The sequence below is a fragment of the Microtus ochrogaster genome, linkage group LG10 (assembly GCF_000317375.1).
Source record: "Microtus ochrogaster isolate Prairie Vole_2 linkage group LG10, MicOch1.0, whole genome shotgun sequence".
NCBI classification, from domain to species: domain Eukaryota; kingdom Metazoa; phylum Chordata; class Mammalia; order Rodentia; family Cricetidae; genus Microtus; species Microtus ochrogaster.
In genome coordinates, this window is record NC_022035.1 from 9,194,591 (window position 1) to 9,204,625 (window position 10,035).

The window sequence follows — 10,035 nt, forward strand, 5'->3', positions numbered from 1 at the left end:
TTTTTTGGTTTTTCGAGACAGAGTTTCTCTGTAGCTTTGGTGCCTGTCCTGGAACTAGCTCTGTAGACCAGGCTGGCCTCGAACTCCCAGAGATACGCCTGCCTCTGCCTCCCGAGTGCTGGGATTTTTAAATCCATTTTCTAGACTAAAACTCTGAGTTAGGTTGAATTCATTTCTATTCTATAGAGAAAATGAGTGTATTGAGGGTTTTATTTTTTAATCTATCCTCACATGGATACTAAACAACAAAGAGACATTCATTCTGTTAGTCATTCACTGCATTCCCACAGGGGGCCTTTATAATGTCAGCTGTCTGTAAAACACTGGTGATGTATATATAAAGTTACTCCTGGGAGGAGGGGGATAATAGTATAACGAGTTAAATCAGACAATATGTAATAATAAAGTTACTGGTACAATGAGAGTATAGATAAAATGTATAGAATATAGGCAAGGGAAATTCTAATTGTATCTGAGAGTATTTGAAAAGACACCATTTATTACTGAACTTTTAAATAAACTGTTAAAGAAGAAACAAATATCCATTGGTTAATGTTCAGGCCAGGGGTTGGATAGAAAATAGAGTTTTCAAGGTATGCACTATAGTTAACTCGATTGCTAAAACTTCTGGAAATATGGAGTAGAATTTGAACGCAGAGCTGGAAGAAAGTCAGCCTGGAGACAGGGACAGACACATTAGGAACAGATCCTTCATGCTTTATAAACGTTTTACGTTTGGAATTTAGGGATTAAGAGGTCATTAAAAGTTACGATAAAGGCCTGGAGAGATGGTTCAGTGGTTAAGAGCTCTGGATGCTTGTCCAGAGGATCTGGGTTTGATTCCCAGTACCCACACCCATAAACTTCTGTAACTCCAGTTAAAGGGCATCTGGCACCCTCTTCTGGTCATCATCAACACCAGACATGCAAGTGGTGCACATGAGCTTATATATAATAAAATAATCTTTGAAAAGTAGTTACGATAAATTAAAGAAATATACTTCAGAGCTATGCCTGTACTTAATTGTCAAAAACAGAGCTACCGTGCCCCAAAGTTCTTTCTTATTTTATAAACTCAGAGAACCCTGGGAAATCTATTAGCCAGGTGCCTAGGTCTCTAGCTGGTAGAGTATAGTTGAGTAGTAGGAAAAAGAAGGGGAAGAAGTTAGCGGAGTGTCTAAAGGAGGAGGAGTGAGCATTTTCTTAATGTAAAGTGCTGCTTGTGACATGCTGGGCAGCTACCTAATGAAAACCATGTCGTCACAGCATGTGAGACTATAGCACTGAAATCTGACGTAACCGACCATCTGGAATTTCTACCAAGGCTTTGACTCATTATAAAAAAATGTTTTCTTGCAGTTGTACAGAAAAGAGATGAATTTTGCAATGTTAGTCAAGACGTGAGTTGGTAAAGAGCCAGGCTTCTGGAAGTTATTGCATTTGTATGGATTTTTAAAGTTCAGAAATAAAAAATCAGTACTTTATGACTTATATTTGAGCAATTACAAAGCTATTGAAAGATACTTTACTGTAATTAGTATATTAAGTTTGCAGTGCCCGGAAGATTGGATCTGTATGACCTGGCTGTGATGATCACGAGCCACGCATTAAGGTATTGTACTGAAGTGCAGCAGGACGCTGTAGAAAGCAGCACCACAAAACATCTCTGTTAGAGATCCTGGAGGCCATTTTGTAAGCTTCTTAGGCTACTATTTGGCAAATTTGTGACTTGAAACAATAACATCCTATTTTTAATTTTTGTTTATCAGTGTATGTATATTCGTATTTGGTATATATTGTAAACTTATGAACTATTTTTATGATGTACATTTATTTTCAACTAAAACTTTCTTGAATGAAATCATTCAAGTCATCTTTTATAATGTCTTGAGCAGTTGTAGACACAGAGTAAATAATACTTTTAAATAATGAAGTGTGTGAGCTATACCTGCATGGCACCTGCCTCTAGGTGTTGGCAGGTGAGATAAAGGGTTTGGATGAGGGAAGAGCGATATAGAAAGCATTTTTCAGAAAATATCTTTTTAAAAAAAATGTTTTGATTTTTTTCTCTGTGTAAATACCCTGTGAAAGTACTCAAGGAATATTCATTGGTTTGGAAATAGATTTTATTTTTGCCTTTGAGAATACACTTATTTATTGCAGATTATGAACTATATTAAGGCTATGTAAAAATCTATTTTGTTTTCAAAATATCTTTGAACTTAAATTTTGAGAAATTTTAGGACCTATTCTCTTTTTTTTATTGAAAATAGATTATTTCATACAATATTCTAATTACAGTTCCCGTCCCTCTAACTCCTTCTAGATTCCCCCCACTTCCCTACACATCCAAATCTACATACCTTTCCTTTTCTTTCTTGTAAGAACACAAACAGGCATATAAAGAAAAATAAAATAAAATCAAACAAAGAAACAAACCAGAATAGGACAAAGGACCACACAGGAAAAAAAAAAAAAGAGCCAAAGAAAAAGCACAAGGAACACATATGGACTCAGAGGCACTTGTCTGCAACACAGAAATCCTATAAAAAAAAATAAAAGCTAGAAGCCATAGTATGTACCGAAAGGACCTGCAATGCGGAAAGGTCCTGATCTTCATAAGTAAAACTCTCCAAAAATGTCATTGAGTTTACTTTGTGCTGACCATCTACCTCTGGACATCGGGGTTGACCTTAAGAGCATTTTCCACATGCAGTGAGACGCTGTTGTTGAAAACTAGTTTTTCATTTATGACTGGTTGCGCATTGAACATTTACAAGACCTGTGCATGCTGCCACAGCCTCTGTGAGTTTATTAGTTCACTAGTCAGTCCTGCTGTGTTTAGAAGGCCTTATTGCTTTGTTGTCTTCCATGCCTCTGGCCCTTACAGTCTTTCCTCCTCTTCCGTATGCTTCTCTGAGCCCAAACTGGAGGAAATTGATGGAACATCTTGTTTAGGACTGAATGTTACAAGACTGTCTGAATACTGTCTATTTGTAAGTCTCTTTATTTGCTGTCATTTACTGCAAGAGGAAACGTCTCTTCGATGGCTAAGCAAGATTTTGAGCAGAATGTTGTTAGGAGTCATTGCTACTTTCCTATAGCACAATAGTAATATTTGGTTTTCCTCTAGGTCCATAGCCTATCTAGTCTCACGTTTGTGGCCACTGGAACAGTGTCAGGGTTGGGTTACATCTCATGGGGTGAGCGGGCAGGTCACTATTGTAGATAGAAGGGCTTATATCTCAGTTGTTTGCCTTTCTTTTTTTGTATCGTGCACCGTATCTTCCAGGGCCCTGAACACTAGTCAGGAGGGGTGAAGGCTCTAGGAAGGTACCAGATAGAAGGGTGAGGGCAGAAAAGATCCCCATAAGGGACAAAAGCTGGGTCTGTCAAAAGGACTCTCGGGGAGGGGGAGGAAGAAAGGGTAGTCAAGCTCCTAAAAGTCTACTACAGGGCTGGGGCCGAGTCTGGTGAACTGCAAATGAAGGACAGGAAGAAGAGTAAGGATTGTCTACCTGACTCGTGGCTTGGCTAGCAGGTCTCCAGGGAGAGTTCTACTAGGTGTTGGTAGGTGAAATAAAGGGTTGGGTGAAGGAGGAGGGATGTAGAAAAAGAGCTGTCAGAAAATATCTTTTTTTTTTAATTTTTGTTTTTAGAGACAGGGTTTCTCTGTGTATCAGTACTGGCTCTCCAGGAACTCACTTTGTAGACCAAGCTGGCCTTGAACTCACTGACATCTGCTGTGCTCAGATTAAAGGTGTGTGCCACCTCTGCCCGGCCAGAGAATATCTTTTTATAATTAATTTTTTTGGCATGTTTGTCCTTCTCTGGAGGCTGGGATTTCAGTTCTACCTGGTTCTAGAATTTGTTATCCTGAAACTTTAGCAAGTTATTTAACATTTCTAAGTCTTCAGTCACAATAGGGAGGAAAATTCTGTCTAAATATAGACTGGTTTAAAAGTTCAGTGAATTATTCACATATTCTGTGCACAATCCTTAATATATAGGAATATAGTAATAGTTTGATGGTTAAACTTCCGATATCTAGTTTTATAATAAGAATCCCATGTGACCTGACTAAAAGAAGCATTATTTAATGAATAAAGTCAGAAGTATACGTGGATGTGAGACTGGGAAGATAGCTCAATCAGTAAAATTGCTGTGTAAGCACAAAGACTGAATTAAAATCCCCAGCACCCAAGAAAAAAAACCCATTACATATGTAACTCCAAACTGAGGAGTCAAAGGCAGATGAATGCCTAGAGCTCACTGGCCTGCTGGCCAAGTCATAGTAGTGGGCTCCATGCTTACTCAGAGATACTGTCTCAACAACCATTGATGTGGGATTTCCCTCTGTATGCTGTGATTACCATTAATGAATAAAGAAACTGCTTTGGACCAGTAGCAGGGCAGAGCTTAGCTAGGTGGGGAAAACTAAACTGAATGCTGTGAGAAAAGAGGGCGGAGTCAGAGAGAAGCCATGGAGCCACCAGAGACAGATGCTGGGAACTTTACCCAGTAAGTTGTAGCCATGCAGATTATTAGAAATGGGTTAAATTAATATAAGAGTTAGCCAGTAAGAAGCTAGAACTAATAGGTAAAGTAGTGATTTAATTAATAGGGCTTCTGTGTGATTATTTTGGGTCTAAGCTTGCCAGGCAGTAAGGAACCAACAAACGGCCTCCCTCCAACAAACCATAAAGTGTGGAGTGACTGAGTAGATGCTCAGAATTGACCTCTGCACTCCAAATGCACACATGCACAAACATACACACATACAAACACACCACACACAAATTGCATTCAACTGGTTATAGATATTTTATTTTGTTTTACATAAAGCTAGCAAACCTGTGCACATTTATATGCTAATCTCAAGATGAAAGAGGATTCATGATCACTTCATAGAAAGTGACCTAATTGTGTTGAGTGTGTGTGTGTGTGTGTGTGTGTGTGTGTGTGTGTGTGTGGTTTTCATCTTTAACTGCTTTGTCTAATTCACACATAACCAATGTATACTAGCATTATGAAGTGTGGTTAAGGATGTTAAGTTGAAGAATAGTCTTTTAAAAGTTTCTACTCAAGTGATTTCAATAACTTTCTAAAAGTCAAAGCTTGCTTTTATAAATTGGTATGTAGATATAAGAGAATAAGCTATCTTCCTTTGAAATTATGTTTTGTGGGGTGTTCCCACTAAAAGTAATATTTTAATTCAGGTAGAGAAGTGTAAATAAAATATAAGTCTGAATAAAAATTCTTCTGCATTTTCCCAATAATTTAAAAATTCAGAATGAAAAAGATTTATTATTATTTTCTGTTCTTACAGTTGTTTGTAACATATTTTAATGCTTATAAAAATGCAATTAAGTGTTAGGACACTATAGGTGAAAGGATTCTACAATAAAATTAATATTATTTAAAATTATTTGTATTTTATGTCTTTAAAATATTTAGACACTTTGAGATCAATTATATTTCACTTTTTAAAAGTGTTTGTCAGTTAATAAGTATTTGTAAGTAATTAATTTTTAATTTTACTTTTAATTTTCTATAATAAAACTTTATTGTAAAAAACAAAGCCTAAAGCATATGTATCTCAATTAAGTTCCATACATTTAGAAATTTAGAAAAGTTCTATACAGACTAAATGTAGAAAGTTTTTCATTGCAGTTACTTTGGAACATGATACATAAAAGAGGCTTAACAAATAGTTGTTTAACCTTTATAATATTCAGGGAAATTTTCATGTATACAGAGTTTCACTTAAATCATAATGTGTTCTGTTTTCTAATATAAATAGCTTACCAAAATACATCTATTTGTAATTTTACCAAAAAGTAGATTTTTTTTTTATTTGTTAGAGTTACGGGGAGAAGACAAATCTATTTGGACTGTGTCACACTGCTTCTAAATTGATATTGATTGATATTTTGTAGATATGCTAGATATTAGTAATGTTAGACAGGAAAATGTATTTTAGAAATGTATGGTGCAAAATGAAAGAAACAACCCTAGCTATTTTTGACAGCCATCTCATGAAATGTCATGAAAGCCAAATTTCCTTCATTAGTAACTAATACTATTTTTATTCTAAAGGTTAAAAAAAAGGCATATACACCTTAAACCCTGACCTTCATTAATAGTCTCTAATTTGGTTCAAGGTTGTACTAAGGTAGAAATTTGGTTAAGGTGTTTTAAATGAGATATGTAAGTCTTAATACCACAGGAGACTTGGGTAATATAAAAAATCCTGATACAATTATTAAAAATATTATTTCAAACTAAAACGTAAAACTTCCTTGAGGTTTTCTCCTTTTTCTTTTCTTGCCAATCATCTGTTTTTACTGTAAAGTTGGAAAACCCCATTGTGTTAACTAGCATCTACAACACCTCAGCCCTGGTAAGTTGGTTTAATTCTTTTCCTACCTTTTCTTCCCAATGTGAGGGAGCAAACTGACTTTTGTTTTCTTTTCCATTCTAGTTTAAATGGTATGCAATGCATTTAAACAGTTGTTTAAATAAACCATATTTTCACAAAAATCTAACATATAACATGACTCTGAATTTTTTCCTATGCACAGCCTCTGTCACTTTTTTTCTTGGTGGTAAAGATCATAATTATTGCTTAATTTTGATTACAAGGGATAAGAATTGCCATTGTTTGAATGGGAATGATTCCTCCTTAGGCTTATATTTTTGAATGCTTAGTCATCAGGGAGTGGCACTATTTGAAAAGATTACAAGGGATAGGAGGTGTGACTTCTTTTAGGAAGTGTGTCACTGGGAGTAAGCTGTGAGGTTTTAAAAACCCAAGCCAGGCTCAGTGGCTCTCTTTTTCTGTTGCCTATGGATCCAGAGGTAGAACTCTGAGCTCCTTCTCCAGCACCATGTCTGCCTCCATTCCATCGCATTTCCTGTCGTGATGTCAAAAACTTAGATATCTGAAACTATAAGTCAGCCCCAATTAAAGGCTTTCTTTTTAGAGAGTGGTACATGGTTGTGGTGTTTCTTTATAGTACTCAGACACTGACTACAGCATACTCCCATAGGCTCATATGCTTGCATGCTCAGTCCCCAGTCAGGTGAACTATGTGGGAAGGATTAGGAGGTACGATTTTGTTGGAGGAGATGTGTCAGTGGGGGTGGACTCTTAAGTTTCAAACGCCAATGACTGGTCCACTTTTACTATTCTGCCTACTGCTTGAATGTCAGGATGAAAAGTTCTGTTACTGTTCCAGATTATGCCTGTCTGTTCCCTAACATAATGATCACAGACCAGCTTTTGAAAACTGTAAGGAAATGCCCAATTAAATGTTTTATTTTATCTTTGATATTTTTAAAAACAAACTTTTTATTTTACATACCAATCCAAGTTTTGGCTCCCTATCCTCCTACCCCCACCTTACCTCACCCCACCACCACCCACTCTTCAGAAAGGGTGAGGCCTCCCATGGGGAGTCAACAAAGTCTATTTCATCATTTGAGGCAGGACCAAGACCCTCCTAGTATCTAGACTTAGTGAGGTATCCTTCCATATTGAATGGAGAGAGTGGACAGCCTTGTCTTGTTCCCGAGCTTAGTGGAATTATTTTTGCCTTTCTCCCCACTTAGTTTGTTTGTTTATGTTGGCTGTTGGTTTGCTGTATATTGCCTTTATTGTGTTTAGGTATGTTCCTTATACCTCTGATCTCTTCAAGACCCTTATCATGAAGGGGTATTGAATTTTGTTGAAGGTTTTTCGGAATCCAATGAGATGCTCATGTGGTTTCTCCTAAAATTCAATGAAAATGAATGTATAACATACCCAAACTTACATGACACTTTGGAAGTGGTGCTAAGAGGAAAGTTCATAGCACTAAGTAGCACATAAGCCTACATAAAGAATCTGGAGTAATCTCATGCTAATGACTTAACAGCACACATGAAAGCTCTAGAACAAAAAGAGGCATACTCGCCCAGGAAGAGTCAACACCAGGAAATAATCAAATTGAGGGCTAAAATCAATAAAAGAGAAACAGAGAAAATAGTACAAAGAGTCAATGATACAAAGAGTTGATTCTTCAAGAAAATAAAAGATATAGACAAACCTTTAGTGAAATTAACCAAAAGACAGACAGAAAATATCCAAGTTAACAAAATCAGAAATGAAAAGGGGGACATAACAGCATATATTGAGGAAATCCAGAGAGTCATCAAGTTATACTTCAAAAACTTGTACTTCATAAAATTGAAAAAATTAGAGGAAATGGACAGTATTCTGGGATAGATAATATATACAATAGCTAAATCAAGACCAGATAAACAATTTAAATAGACCTAAGACCCCCTAAGACATAGAAGCAGTCATCAAAAGCCTCCCAAGCAAAAAAAGCCTAGGACCAGATGGCTTCAGTGAAGAAATCTATCAGAATTTCAATGAAGAGCTAATATCAATACTATTCAAATTGTTCCACACAACAGAAATGGGGGGGTTTTGCCAAACTCTTTTTATGAGGCTACAGTTACCCTGATAACCAAACCACAGAAAGATGCAACGGAGAAAGAGAATTTTGACCAATCTCCTTCATGAATACTGCTGCAAAAATAATCAATAAAAATCAAACCAAATCCAAGAACACATCAGAAAATCATCCACCATGATCAAATAGGTTTCATGCCAGAGATGCAGGGATGGTTCAACATATGAAAATCTATCATTGTAATCCACCATATAAACAAAAACTGTTTTTGTTTAAAAGAGTTGACTTGATCATGGTGTCTTTTCACAGCAACACAATAGTAGCAAAGATAGAAGTGGATCCAGTGCTTTGAGGTTCTCTTACTTGGAGGGTGTCATAGATGAGACATTGATTCACTGTATACAGTCATCTGCCTGTATAGCAGACAGAGTCTTTTAAAATCCTATTTTACTTTCATTAGGAAATGTCTGTTTCAATGTGCAACCTTAAGGAAGCATATGTTGGGGAAATAAACGTTGTTTGTATTTGACTACTATTTCAATGCTACCTTTTGTGAAAAAATGCTAGGATTCAGTAAAAGAGAAACTACATTTTTTTCAGACTTAGACACATTAGACTCAATGTGATTACAGTTTTACCACATTTAGCTCACATGGAAGTAAGAAAAAGTAACTGAGGTGACAGATAATTGTACATCTTGTATCTTTAAAGAAATTTTAAAGATACACTTTTCATTCTGAGCAGATACAGAGATTGTTAATGCTACCATTGTCCACAAACCAGCTATGCTACAAAGGGATAGATCTGTTTACCCTCATCTTTGATGAAAATAGCACCGACCTGATATGATAACATGTGAATACCCTTGGTTGATATTACAGCTCAATAATTAATATCAGCTTATTATGAACTGTGACATTTGACAGTCTGAAGCTCACGTAATTTTTTTCCGTCTCAAATGTGGACTCACATATTCCAATCCTACTTTCAGCACTGACACAGAAAACTAACATTTCAAATAATTTGAACTAAATGTAACTAGAACTCTGCAGTTTTGAAATGTGTCATTTTCCCACAGAGAAACTTCTGGGAACATTGCCCACATCAGACTTTTATCTTCAGAAACTAACTTGAAATTTAGCAAAGATAAATTTTTGCCACCCTTGCTTGTTATTTTATAAAAAAAAAATCATTAAGAATATCACATCAAACCCACAGTGTCAGGATATATTGACTTAATATGCAATGTGAAATAAAAAGGGACTCTTTTCAAACTGAGAGCCCTAAACCTTGCACCTCATGACCTACTTGTAAATTTCTCCCAGATGGGGAGAAAGAAAATGTGATTAAATTTTCTTTTTCGAGAAAAGAGACATTATCATTATTCCTGACTTTAACAAAATGACCTTGTTTGTTATGCAGCACTTGCTGACCTAAAGCTCATCATGAATACAGGTCTGTGCTTGAACTTGTGGCAATTCCCTTAACTCAGTCTCCCAAGCATTGGCATTAGAGGCCCATAGCTTCATGTCTGATTGTTTTCTTTTCTTTCCTTTTTTTTTTCTTAAGAAAA